This window comes from Dipteris shenzhenensis, chromosome 3 (genome assembly GCF_047967505.1).
Source record: "Dipteris shenzhenensis isolate YYH24624 ecotype China chromosome 3, Dip_SZ_1.0, whole genome shotgun sequence".
Classification (NCBI taxonomy): Eukaryota; Viridiplantae; Streptophyta; class Polypodiopsida; order Gleicheniales; family Dipteridaceae; genus Dipteris; species Dipteris shenzhenensis.
Genome location: NC_141598.1, coordinates 23,741,210 through 23,756,005, shown reverse-complemented (window position 1 = coordinate 23,756,005; position 14,796 = coordinate 23,741,210).

Below are 14,796 nucleotides of genomic sequence, written 5' to 3'. Positions count from 1 at the left end.
TCAACAAGCGTTATCTCAAGCCCTTCTTTGTGCATGATGGTCCCATGCATGGAAATGTTATGGATAAATTTGACCAAGGAAAAAGGCATAAAGATGTGTGTGTGCTTGTATGTGTGGCAATAGTATAGTAAAATATTGTGTGCATAGGGCCCAGGGTTGAGGTGGCAGGGCATGTCCATGTGCCACCCTTCCACATAAGAGGACCCATAAGGTGTGTTGTACATAATCCATGGTAGTAATATTATAAAATGTTAAGGTGGCGTGGCACCTCCATGTGCCACCCCTCCACCTAGGCGGTCCCATGCCTACATTTAGTGAGATATGGCACAAAGTCCATGGGAGAAGTAATATAAAATAGGTGGACATGGTTATTATATTGGGTTATTCCCTCCATGTAGGATAGGCCCATGTGGGGGAGGTGTAGATAGTCCAAGAGTGCAAGTTAAATAATGGGGAAAGTAGGACGAGGTGGCAAGTTTCCTTGTGCCAACCCTCCACTTGTCCTCCAAGATGTTTGAAAAGATTATAAAATTGGGAGGAGATCAAGGGAGTATTGTAGACTTGGGATATGGGGGTTGATATATGTGGAAAAATGAGCCCAAGGGTTGTCACACACAATTGAGAGTGCATAACCGCCAAGCCCACATGGGAGACTCTTTCACACACACCATGCATGTGGGAGGATGCATTTATTGGGAGAGACCCCCTAACTTGGCTATAAAAGGAGGGGGCTATTCCTTGATGGGACATGCTCATTCTTGTAAAGCCACCTAGCTAGTACTTTGATTTCTTCCCCCCATCCTTCCTTTCAAATAAAGCATGACCCTCTTCCCTTGATGTCTCCTTCTCTACATTCCACCTTCCATCATGTATATGCTTCTCTTTCCCCTCTCCTTCTCCCCTTGTGCCATAGTCTCCCTCTTCATTCCCTCCCCTCTTAGTCCCTTTTCCGCACCCATGTTCACGCTTCTTCCCTCACGTTCCCTTTTCCTCCATGGCCTACGAGCATCGCCATGTTTAGCGTCTAGCCTCTTATCTTGATTTCTTTTCTAGTCAATAACACACACACACACACACACATATATAAGAGAAAAAAAAGGAAGTATTTTTCGGACATATACCATTTCACCATCTAGGCTTTACTCCTTACATTATTTCTTGCTTAATAATTAGTTTATTTTTATAATTAAATTATTTTATGTTAGTTTAAAATTTCATCTTTAATTATATTACCTTAGTTTATAATTTATGTCCTTACATATATTTTTTATTTCATTAGTTTGTATATATATTTCTATTTAAATCAAAATTAATGAATTTAATATATAATTGTTTTGTATTTTTGAATTTAAGTTTAAATATCCTAAATAATACATTTATATTTTTAATTTTTAATTCATTTTAGATTAAATGTATATATAAAGTATATTTAATTTAGTTTAAAATATTTTGGTAAATTAAATATACTTTAATTATATATGAAAAGAATCAAAATTTGTTTATAACTCTTGTCTTGCAGGTAACCTATTAAAATGAATATGAAAAAGAAATTATTCCTTGCCTTTTTTTCGATTCGACGGTTGGTATAGCTTAGATTAGCATAGATTAGTTTATCCATAGAGGAGAGAACTCCAAAAAAACCAATCAAAGCCATGCTTAGAAATTACCGACTAGTTCCTAATTGGCATCAGTCCTATGTTTACATGCGGTTTAACACTCATAACACAACCCTATGAGCAAAGTTTCAGAGATGGCAGATGACAGATCAGAGTCAGAGTTTGAGTGGGCACAATGTAATTGTTAATCATGGACACATCATAGTTCTATGTTTTCTCATCTCATTGTAAAGCCTTATTGGCTATTATTTTGTAATTTATGTAGATATATTGAGCCTTGTAAAGCCTTTGAGGCTATTTTTGATCATCCATTCAAAGATTTTGTTAAATGGACACACACATAATTGTATCAGTGGACACATTACAGCTTGGGCACATTATAGTATGATGGGAAAAATGCATTGTCTTTTAGCTTGGGCACATTATAGTATGATGGGTAGAATGCATTGTCTTTTAGCTTGGGCACATTACAGTATGATGGGCAAAATATATTGTCTTTCAGTTTGTACTTTAAAGCCTTATTGGCTATTTTATTGAAGCACTGTATCTAAAGTCTTGTGAATTATTTTTCATGTAGGGTTTTCAATTATTATGGAGCACTCTCAAGAGATTAGAGCTTTTGTCTCTAGCACCACCTTACATTTCAATGGGAAAGAGTATGCCTCTGATAACTTTGAAGGGAAGTAGACTCACATGCACATGGGAAGAAAAGTTAGGTTTCTCATTCAAGAAAAACTGAGCTACATCTTATAATGTCGAGGAAAGATATGGAGCGAAATGAGGAGCCATGGAATGCAAGCTTCTTTAAAAAAGATACAACTTCTAGCATGGTTGTGGTGCCTTATCCAAAATGGATGAATTCTCACACACAGTGAGAAGGGAAAAGGTTTTAATAGCGATGTCATGGAACCAAAGAGCCCATTCTTAGATATTTTTGTGAAGTTTTCACAACCTAATATTGGGGGCTATCATTTTATCTTATCAAGAGGTCTAAACAGGTTCGCAATGCCACCTCCTTCACCATCAAACTTTACAAAATTACAAACTCCATTATAGGCTCTTATGGATGAATGGAGTACATTTTTGAATGCAGAGGCAAGTAGGTTGCGTCAAAAGATTATGGTTGAGTACTTTAAGACATCATCACTCAAGATAGACCATGAATTCAGTCAAGAGCAGGGAGGGCACAAGCAAGATGAGAGGGATGCTAGTTTTGTTCAAAAATAGAGAGGGCACGAGAAGGATCAGATGGATGCTAGTTTGGTTCAGAAACAAAGAGGACAAGAGTAGGATGAGAGAGCTCCTAGTTTGGTTCAGAAGCAGCCTTGAAAAGAAGCTCAACATCAAGGGTTTGCATGCAAACTGTTAGAGATAGAAACAGAAGTAGATGTTGCATTCAAATAGAAAAATGAAGATGCAACACAACCATTGTGGCCTAAAGAAATACAAAAGATAGAGGAAGAGGAAGGACGACGAGAGCCACGACCACGTTGGTGCAACCTATCAAAGGAAAAGAAAGATGCAAAATATAAAACATTAATACTGCGAGGGCCACAGTTCCAAAGGCTACTTTGAGAAGAAGACAATGTTCCTCCGTTCAGAAAGTACATATAAAAGATAAACATGACACAATTCCAGAGGCTACTTTGAAAAAAAGGCAACATTCCTCTGCTCAGAAACTTCAGGTATAAGAGAAAGAGAAGGACAGAGAAAATATAGAGGAAGAAGAGTCAGATCAAGAGGTTGAGCAAGATCAAGATGAGATCATGTCAATAAAGAATCTCAATCTGCATCTTAATGAGACAATCACAGAAGATGATGTCGGATATATATGGGGACAAAAGCCCTATGTTATGAATGCTTGAGATGTGGAGTCAGCAACAACTATTTTTACCAATAATAGGAATCTTGATATATCTTATGTGATGTAGATATTCAAGGCTTTGGTGGATGGCAAGAAACCCGTTGTCTCTAATGTAGTCTTACATCCAATCATGTTTAGTCGAAATATAGGTAGCCGTGATAGTGGAATTATGTTTGAAGGACCTACCCATCTTAAAGAGACTTTCAGCAAATTCTTCACACAAAGACTTCGACAAATTCCGCATGAACAGGATGAACAGGCAAATTCTAAGAAATTTTTGAAAGAGGCAAAGAGATTTTCTATTGCATGGTAAATTTGAGCCGATTGATGGTCAACATTATGCATATGCCTGTAATGAACTTGCCAGATAAGCAAGGGACTCCAAAAGACTCACTGCAGAGAAAATTTCAAAGGTTCTTCCGTTCAATTTTTATATGGACACAATATGTATTTTTAAGCATCCAACAAAATATTTGATTGAGTCTGAAAGACTGAGTCATGATATTTTTGCAAAACATAAGATAACCTCGACATCGGAAATCTTAATGAAAGTGAGGTGTCTATGGATGACACTTGGTTCTCTAGCAACACATTTAAAAAGAAATGCCACAAAAGCGAATGCAAACACATTAGTTAATTTTTATACATGTTTAAGTGCAGTCGTACCAAGGGGAAGTCAAGAACGGGAAGAATCTCTCACAAGCTTCAAGGTAGTGAGAGATAGATATGTAGACTACACAAGTATAATTTTTTGACCTGATGAGGTGTTTGAGAAAGTTGTGGTAGTTTGCTATGCATACAAGAAGGGTGAGGTTACTTATGATGGTCCTTTGTTACAATCACAAAAGTCAAAGATTGAGGAAAAAGAGGTGACAACAAGAATGTGGAGGCCCGTAAAGTATTTGTCGGATAGCTATGTAACAATGGCAACAGAGAAACTCCTCAAGAAAGAATGGTTTTTTGGTAGGAAGGAAAAAGATCATTGCATGGAGGAGTAATTCAACATATAGGTGAAACATGATGCAGTGGATAGTGCAATTAGATATTTGCTCACAAAAAAAGATATCCCTACTGGTGAATGTAATATTGACCCTAATATTGTGAAGCACATAGCCACTTTATCTGTAGCTAAGGAAAAAGCATGGGCACATAAGTGGATGAAGAATCAAGAAGTAGTCACCTCATGCATGAGAGCCCAATCCCACCACAGGTGATTGCATATGTTGAGAAGCTTGTGAATGAGCATAAACTGAGAATAATAAGTGCAGTCAACCATGGCTTTCAACTCAATGTGAACATCACTTTAGAAATTAGAAAGCTTGTAGCGTACAGGGGCATTTCAGATGAGGACTTTTTAATTGATGAAAACAGTTGGGATAAGCCCCAAGTATTCTTTATTAATGAGGTTTCTTCCAATGATATTCACCAATTCATCGATAGAATACTGTATACCACCATTAGTAGAGATGGAATTTGCAATATTGTTATTTTTGTCATTAAAGAACACAAGGAAGAGATACATAACACTTTGCAGAAAGTTTATGCCTATGATTTCAAGATCTACAATGGTGGGTATGCATCCGAGACAAGCAAGAGAGAATGTGGATAAAACATCCAATTCCTTGAATCATTCCTCTTATGCATGCAGAGTTCATATCCTGACCAGTCTCTACAACATAACATAAGGGGGACCTCCAAGAGTTTGCATCTCATGCTAGAGGAGAAATAAATCCACAGGTCCTCTCATCATCAAGTGCACTCCAAAATCTATGAATGTCCTCCAAAAAGCAGAAGTTTTTTGATTACTATGCTGGAATACTTGCAACCACCTCATTGGGGAGGTCACCTCATTATGGATGGGATATCTTTTTGAAGATCTTCTCAGAAAAGGATATTCCACTAATATTATTGAAAGAAAGGCTTGCATGGCACACTTCCACTTGCAAGCTGATCTAATTGTCAGCTACGAGAAAGAGGTGGAACATAAGACGATTGGAGATGATGACAATGGACATGGAAGATCTTGATGGCTCCTAGGATAAAGACGAAGGTGATGCACAGATGATTGCAAACAATGACATGGATGATCTTCCGAGCTCACAAGATTACACAAAGAAATCATGGACACATATCCTAGTATGACCCTTTACTTTTCTTTTACAAGCATTACATTTAATATTTACATTTCTTTTACAAGGATAAAGACGAAGGTGATGCACATATGATTGCAGACAATGACATGGATGATCTTCCTGGCTCACAAGATTACACAAAGAAATCTTTTGTATTTTTTATAGACAAAAGAGGGGAAGGAAGAAGAAATGAGTTCATGTGGATCTAGAATCAGGAAGGCCACAATATTTCCTTCAAGTTTAATCGATATGGTGATTGCTTGAAAAACTAAAAGTGAAATATTTAAGACAATAAAAGGATCACTGAAAGACTTTCCTAACATAGAGAGTTAACTACATTGCTTATATGGGAACTCAGAGCATATGATGATGGTGCAGCTCACGCGGAAGAATTTTGAAGATTTGTCTAAGCTACAAGAAATAGGAAGCAACTTTGATGTTCAAGTTGTCATTGGACAGCAACCTCAATATCTATCATTTGGTGAAGAAGAGTTTCAAATCCTAAGATATCGAGGGAAAGAGGTTAATGATAAAGTTATAATGGCCGCCCTCAAGTTTCGCACTCAGGTTTAATACAAACTTTATCTTGGCTTAGTATTTATATATTGATTAAATCTAATGAGCTAGTGTTTGGTTAGTTTTTGATGCAGTATAATGATATCTTGGTTTCCTCTAAATTTTGGAAATTGTGTATATGTCATAGATTCCCTGCTTTCTACATGGCTCAATACTAATAAAAAGTCAATAGAAGATATCTGCACATGGCTGCAATCTCTCAATATGGACAATGTTCAATTATCATTTTTCCATATTATGAGGCGTAAGTGACACCACAACCTCATATTTACTTTTGCAAGAGGTAAGATGAAGTCAAATAATAAAGATTCTTAATTGGCCATGCAAGAAACATTGGAGTTTGGTGGCTTTGGACCTACAAGCCAAGAAATGCTATTTTGCCAATTCAATGGCAAGATATCATGGCAATGTGTTAGCATAAATATACTCTTAATGCATTGTAACTTTCGTGGTACACTTACTCTTAATGCATTGTAACTTTCGTGGTATGTATCTTTGGTGATGCACTTATTCATTCCCTTGTATGTTATGATGGATAGGTTTACATCAAGGTTAATAAGTGCAATTGTATAAGTTACAAATTATGATGGTGACTTGCAAGAAGCAATGGACTTACAATGATGCAAGGTTGTAGAGAAAAATGATCCATACAGTTGTGGGTGGAGAGTGTGCTACAGCTACAAGTTGCTCCTTGATGAAATATTTGATGTGAAGGGCTCACAATCCTCAATGTCTACATATTCTGATGCATAACTATATACATTTGTGGTTCATACCATTCGATTCGTAATTGCTCAATCTCTAAATAAAGTAATTGAGACACCCAAGTCTGTATCAAAGACTCTCGAGGAATTAGAGACTCAATATACTCCCAATCCATCACAGCCTTTAAAGGAGTATACTCTTGAAGCATCACAATCGAGTCCAGCCACCACAAAAGTAGAGATTCAATATATACTCGAGGAGTATAAACCCAAAGCATCAGAAGGGAGTCCATTCGCATCAGTAGAGACTCAATCTACAACCAAAGAGTCACACCATTTGTGGGAGTTTATGCCCAAAGCATCCAAGCAAAGTCCATGAGTGGAAGTAGAGATTCATTCTATGCCATAAGCATCACAGCCTCCCGATGAGTCTATGCCCAAGGAATCACCATCTATCCCACACTCAAAAGCAAAGATTCAATACATGCTTGGAGAATCACAACCTCCATTGGATTCTACTCCTAAACCATCACAACCGACTCCAAGCTTGGAAGTAGACAAAGTCTATGCCCGAAGGAAGAGTCCATATATGCCTAAAGCATCAAATCCTTGAGAGAAAGAGTCTACCTCTAAAGCATCACAATGGAGTCCATAGCAAACATTATAATCCACTTCATTGTGAAGCTTTATGATGGGGTTTAGCATGTACATGAGTTTTTTTTCAAGTAGAAAAAACTTTATTGGCAAGTGATGCATGTAAAAGTGTAAAGTCACAAAACTTTGTATTTGTGATTTTGTTGCTCATAATGTTATTTTGGTTGATTTTCTTATCTCATGATGAGAATCTAATAATTATATCATGCTTGTGTTCCATCACTTTATTTTATAGATTTCAATGTACTCAAAATCTATTGTCTCACATGTCTCGCATTACGATCTTGCATCTGCAGCATCTGCAAGTCTAACTTATTATATACAATAAATATCTCATGATGAGAATCTAATAATTATATCATTCTTGTGTTCCATCACTTTATTTAATAGATTTCAATGTACTCAAAATCTATCGCCTCACATATCTCACATTACGGTCTTGCATCTATTACTTCACATAATCTACTAGTCTAGTGTTCTCCAACCATCGTCTTAGTGACATATCAACCTCTCCCAATTCTTTATTCTAAATCTTTCATCTCACATTATGAGTCTGTAGTTCTATAAATCCCTCGCTAGTCGTTCGTCTTCTACATCTTGCCCACAGCCTTACAACCAAACAATTCTTCTAGTTTGCTCTCATTACCTTCCTCATCTCCTCAAGCTTACTCCTTCCATCTTGCATGTAGCCTTACAGCCAAACACTTCTTCCACTTTGCTCTCATTACCTTCTTCCACTCCTCAAGCTTACTCCTTCCATCTTGCCCGTAGCCTTACTCTGGAACTCGAGTCTACTCCCATTATCATTCTTGCACTCATCTCATAGCCTTACTCTCAAACTCTTCTTCCATCTCGCCTTACTCCCTCAATATCTCTTATTCCTATGGTCCATATTCTCATAGCTTAAAGCTTCATGGATCTTTCAATTCGGTGGAGGAAGTGATTAGCACCAACAAAGATTGGATTGCCAAGAATGAGGCAAACATAGAGCAGAGAAAGAGACAGCAAGCTCCATTAACCCAAGACAAAAATGAGGAGTTTGCTACTCAGAAGCACCTAGAGAAGGAGGAGAGAAGAAAAATCAATAGGTCTACTAGCAAAATAGATAGATTACTTTCATATAGGAGAGAGCTAATAGACTATCTAAGTGAGGTTACTTCTCGTGTGGCTCGTTATGGGAGATTTTCACCCTAGGAAGCGCAAGCCATACAGAATCAAGAAAGCTCTATACAGAAGAAATTTTATAATTCCTTGTATTTTGTATTTTTAACTACATCGATCATGATGAGATGGTCTCAATGGGTTGAATCTAGGATATCAATGGCAAATATTGATGCCTTCCACCAGTGAGAGGCTTATTGTAACTTTTGGTGGTAACACCATTATAAATATTGTGAGAGTTTGCTTAATATTGTAACTTTTGAAGGTGTTTGTTAACACCATTGTAAATATTATGAGAGTTTACATCCTTATGTTTTGAAATGTCTATACAAGGTTTGAAGTAGACATTTAGACTCATTATGCTTTAAATGAGAAAGAATATAGTTTTACAAAAGTAAGCCTTACGTTTTCAAATGTCTAGACAAGGTTTGCATTAGACGTTTAGACTAGTTTTGAAATGTTTTTGCTTTAAATAAGAAAGAGTATAGCTTTGCATAAGTAAGCATTATGTTTATAGTATTGCAAGAATCCAATTATAAGACTGTATTAGATAATTCAGGAAAAACCCAATTTTTAAAATGGCAGTTTTGGAAGAAATTGTAGCTCCCCTCAATGAAAAAATAGGAGAAATATGTGAAAATAGACTAGATAGCCATTCATGAAGTGTGAAATATCAACTACACTCTCAAATAACAAATAGAATATCAGTGTCTAAACTACGTTATCATCAACAAAATAATAAACTTTGAAACCCATTTGAGTTAGATTCATCTTGTGAGCCATAGTGATGTTCAAAAACACCTTCATAATAGCGAGTCTCTGGAATTTCCATTGATATTGAGACTCACTTTTGTTGTGAGCATTCTCATTTAAAAATATCCAAAACACCATTTAAAAAATGTAGAGTGTAATTAATAACCATGAGTATTGCAATGAAAACGCACAGGCTCTTTAACTTAGTAAGATATGTAGTTGATGGAAAATCAAGATATGTAGTTGAGGAGAATGAATGCAAGATATGTAGTTGATGGAAAATCAATGGGCAATGACAAGCATTTGATGTAATTTAGGTGGCAATGACAATCATTTATTGTGCACTTTCAATGTTTAGACTGACTAGCATTATTGTAAAACGATAACTTTACATGTCATGTTGATTACTCATTGCAAAGTAAAAAAGTACACTTTAGGATGAAAACATAACAACTTGTTGATACACCATTGAAATCCCTGAAATAAATCATGATTCTAAAGAAACTCTCAATTTCTAGCCCCAAAGAGAATGGCACCAGAAAGATAATTCGGGAAAAACCTAATTCCCAGAATGGCAGTTTTGGAAGAAATTGTAGCCTTTCTCCATGAAAAAATAGGAGGAATATGTGAAAATAGACTAGATTGCCATTCATGAAGTATGTAATATCTACTACATTCTCAAATAATAAATAGAATATCAGTGTCTCAACTGCGTTATCATCAAGAAAATAATAAAATTTGAAATCCATTTGAGTGAGATTCATCTCGTGAGCCATAGTGGTGTTCAAAAACACCTTCATAATAGCTCTCTAGAATTTCCATTGATATTGAAACTCGCTTTGTTGTGAGCATTCTCATTTGAATGCAAAATATGTAGTTGATGTAAAATCAATGGGCAATGACAAGCATTTAATGTAAAATTAGGTGGCAATGACAATCATTTATCATGCACTTTCAATGTTTAGACTGACTAGCATGATTGTAAAAGGATAACTTTACATGTCATGTTTATTACTCATTGCGAAGGAAAAAATACACTTTAGGATGAAAACATAACAACTTGTTGATGCACCATTGAAAGCCTTGAAATAAATCATGATTACAAAGAAACTCTCAATTTCTAGCCCCGGCGGGGAGAATGGCACCGATGCCACCTTTGCACAATCCATTGGAAAGAATGGCATGAGGGACACTCCGTCAAACTCCATTATGAATGTAGTTATGAACATGTTTGCATATTATTCACACACAACAATTATGCGCCAATTTACACAGCTAGAAAGAAAGTAGTAATTTCCATAAGTAATGATTGCACAAAGAAATACAATTTTATTATTCAAAACTCATTGTAGCTCCTCTCCTACATGTATATCATTTATGGATTCAATACAAATATGACCATATTCTACAATATCTATGTTCATCATGGGGTCATACCAAGGTGGAAAGTTAGGAGAAAATACATAACTAATGTTTGGCTTTGCATACAGTATTTTTATTGCTGTTAATAAACCCTGCCACATTGCCATATTGAACATCACCAACAATATGCACCATATACTTCATAGGGATAGTAGGGTCCTCTTGGATGGAGTACTTATTTAGCCTTGGATGAACTTGACATAATTCCTTCCAGTCTCTGTCGGAGTACTTGTCACCTCCATAATGGAGAATAGTAGTCCCTATCTTGATGAAGTCATGCACAAACAAGCCCAAGCCAGCACCTATAATGGTTGACTCATGCACCTCGAAAGTCACATTTTTGATCCAGAACACTTCGTTGATAGGGATAGGTAACTTTGGTGGTCTGAATGGATCTCGTTCTGGTATGTACCTACTCAAGCATGATTTGAACGCATATCTCTCTACATCAAAAAAGACAATTCCAATTACCTACAACAACAGTTATATAGACTTGAGATAAAATGAAAAAACACTTTGACATCTATACCTACATGGAAATTATGCATTCTGTAGTTGGTTTATGTAGGCCTTAGAAATGTGTTTCTTGATATAGAGACCTTTGTACCCTAGGTCTATAGCCAATTGAGAAACTTGCATAGCATTCATGCTAGAGAGTTGTGGAGCATTCCTTAAAAGTCTTATTTGGGATGCATTGAGTTCAAGCACCTGGCCATCACCACCATGGGTTGACTAGGGTGTACACCCTTTGGTTCTGTATTTTCACCTATAGCCCTCTCTCTTAGTTGATCTACAAGAGGAAGATTTCTTGTTTTATATTCCATTCTTGACCATGCATGACTTTCCTCCCCCCATTCATCAATTACTTTCTGGACAAGGTTGAAATCCTTATGCCCCTCCATCACAGGTAATTGTCCATAGCGATCATGCTACGCACATCTTTAGCCTCATTGAGTTGTAGTAAGTAAGGCATCAACTCTCCTCTAAGTAGAGTATTATCATCCTTGTCTTGTACATCAAACGTTGAATAACGCAAGCCTTGTATGGGGAGTCATCAACAAGGATTGTCTTTCTTGCATCACATCCAAATGCCTTTGAGATTTTTGCTAAGGGTCTGAACATTGCCTCAACACCAACCTTGTCGGGCCTATTTATCCTCGTCTTACTATAAGTGTAGCATCCTTGCTGAGACCATATAAAAAATAAAGGGAGGCTCTCATTTGCATAATTTTGTAGTCCTACCATATCAAGTACGTTATGCTCCATTGCAGTTGACTAGATACGTACATTAAATCTTTGTAGCAAGATTCTAAGGAATTCTATGCACCCAAGATGAACAACCGTATAAATATTTTTGTCATGCATAATAGATGGATGTATTGGCGACTTGAATAGGTAGTGACTCAATAGCAAGCCATTCAAGTCTAATATGATTGTTATTCTTGGCATATCCAAAGAAATTGTATGTGGATGTAGATCCAAATTCTCCTTGAAGTTGCTAGCTTTTGACTCATCCAAATTGTTAGGTGCTACGTTTTCATACATGTTTGCAACAACAATAAGATTATCTAGTCTTATCCCCAATGTTGAGATAGTATGTTCATCCATGTTCTCTTCTAAAAGTATAGGATTAATGATATTCCTTGCAATTGTCTCCATTTTTGTGTTATGTTTTCTTCTATACCTCCTGTATCGATCGCATCATTAATAGTCCCCATTTTGGATGGTATGTTGTCCTCTACATTGATAGTCCCCATTTTGGGTGGTATGTTGTCTGCTACAATAGCACCTGATGCACTCCTTGATGATGCCATGCTTCACAACCGCCTCTTCTTCATACTCATCATCCTCATCCTCATCCTCATCCATTGGTGTTATTCTCCAATTATTCGCATGAGGTTGTGGACAATGGCACCAGTGCCATTCATTACATGGATTGAAGAGAATTGCACTTAGAATGCCATTCCCCATTCTCCATGTGATGAATGTCAATAGTTCCATTCTACCCACCATAATTTGATTATTTGGAGAATGGCACCAGTGCTAAACTTCACAACTTCTTATGATCTTTTGGAGAATGACACTAGAGTCATCCTCCATGTAGACTTTTCACAAGATGTCAATAGCACTAATGCTAATGTTCATGTGAGTTTGTAGAGAGTGGCACTGATGCCATTATTCAGATGCCAAGGTTATCACGTGAGATTTTTCTCATAAAAAAATTGGAGGAACCTTAATAAATGATGATTAGAGATTGGTATTCGTTCCATTTCCCACAACATATGATGGTTGGACAATGGCAGCAGTGCCATTCTCCACAACATCATATGATTATTTGAAGAATGTTACAAGTGTTATTCTCTATTCTCCATGTGATGAATGACACTGGTACCATTGTCAACAACACCATATGATTATTTAGATAATGGCACCAGTGACATTCATCACATGGATTTTTGAGGATGGCACCAATGCCATCCTCCATCCTCCATGTGATGAATGGCACCAATGTCATTCTCTAAGTAACCACATGATGTTTTGGAGAATGGCACCAGTGCCATTATCCTCAAATTCATTTGAGCACTAATGCCAATCTCAATGGGAGTTTGTAGCCATACTCCATGAGAGTATGTGAAGAATCCTGCATGAGAGTTTGTGGATAGTGGAATTGGTGCCATCCTCCATGATGTTGGTTCCATTCTCCACAACACATGATGGTTGGAGAATTGCACCAGTGCCATTCTCCACAATATCATATGATTATTTGGAGAATGTCACCAATGCTATTCTCTGCTCTCCATGTATTGAATGGCACTAATGTCATTCTCAACCACATCATATGATTATTTGGTGAATTGCACTAGTACCATTTCCCACAACACCATTAGACTTTTTGGAGAATGGCACCATTGACATTCATCACATGGATTGTGGAGGATGGTACCAATGCCATTCTCCATTCTCCATGTGATGAATGGCACTGATGCCATTGTCAAGTAACCTCATGATGTTTTGGAAAATGGCACCAATGCCAATATCCTCAAATTCATCTGTGAAATAATGCCGATCTAAATGGGAGTTTGTGGAGAATGGCACCCATGCCATACTCCATGAGAGCTCGTGGAGATTGGCAGTGGTGTCATCCTACATGACCTTGTGGATAATGACACTAGTGCCATTCATCCCATGGATTGCCAAGAATGGAACAAGTTCCATTCTCTAGATATCAAAGTTATCCTACCAGTGGAACACAAAACATGATATCAAGGTTATCACATTAGAGTCTTCACAAATAATATGTATAGGAACCTAACACATGATGACTATAGAATGGTAGTAATGCCATTGGTGACAACACTTTATGATTATTTGGAAAATGGCACCAGTGACATTCATCACATGGATTGTGGAGGATGGAACCAATGCCATTCTCCATTCTCCATGTGATGAATGGAACTCATGCCATTCCCCAAATATTCATATAGTGTTGTGAACAATGGCACCATTGTCATTCTCTAAAACTACATTTGATCTTTTGGTGATAATGGTCCACTCATGATGGTAGGATCATGGTTCTAGTGTCATTTTTCAAAAAATCATTTGATGTTGTGTAGAATGCCCATTATCATGCTAGTGGAACATAACACATGATGGCTAGAGAATGGCACTGGTGCCATTGTCCAAAAAATCATATGATATTATGGAGAATGGCACCAGTGTCATTCATCACATGGATTGTGGAGAATGGCACCAATGACAATATTCATGCTCCATGTCATGAATGGCAGTAACATCAATCTCCATTACATCATATGATTCTTTGAAGAATTGGCACTAGTTCCATTCTCCACAATTTCATCTGATGACCTTGAGAGAATGCCAGAACAACATATCTCCATGTGAGTTTGTGGAAC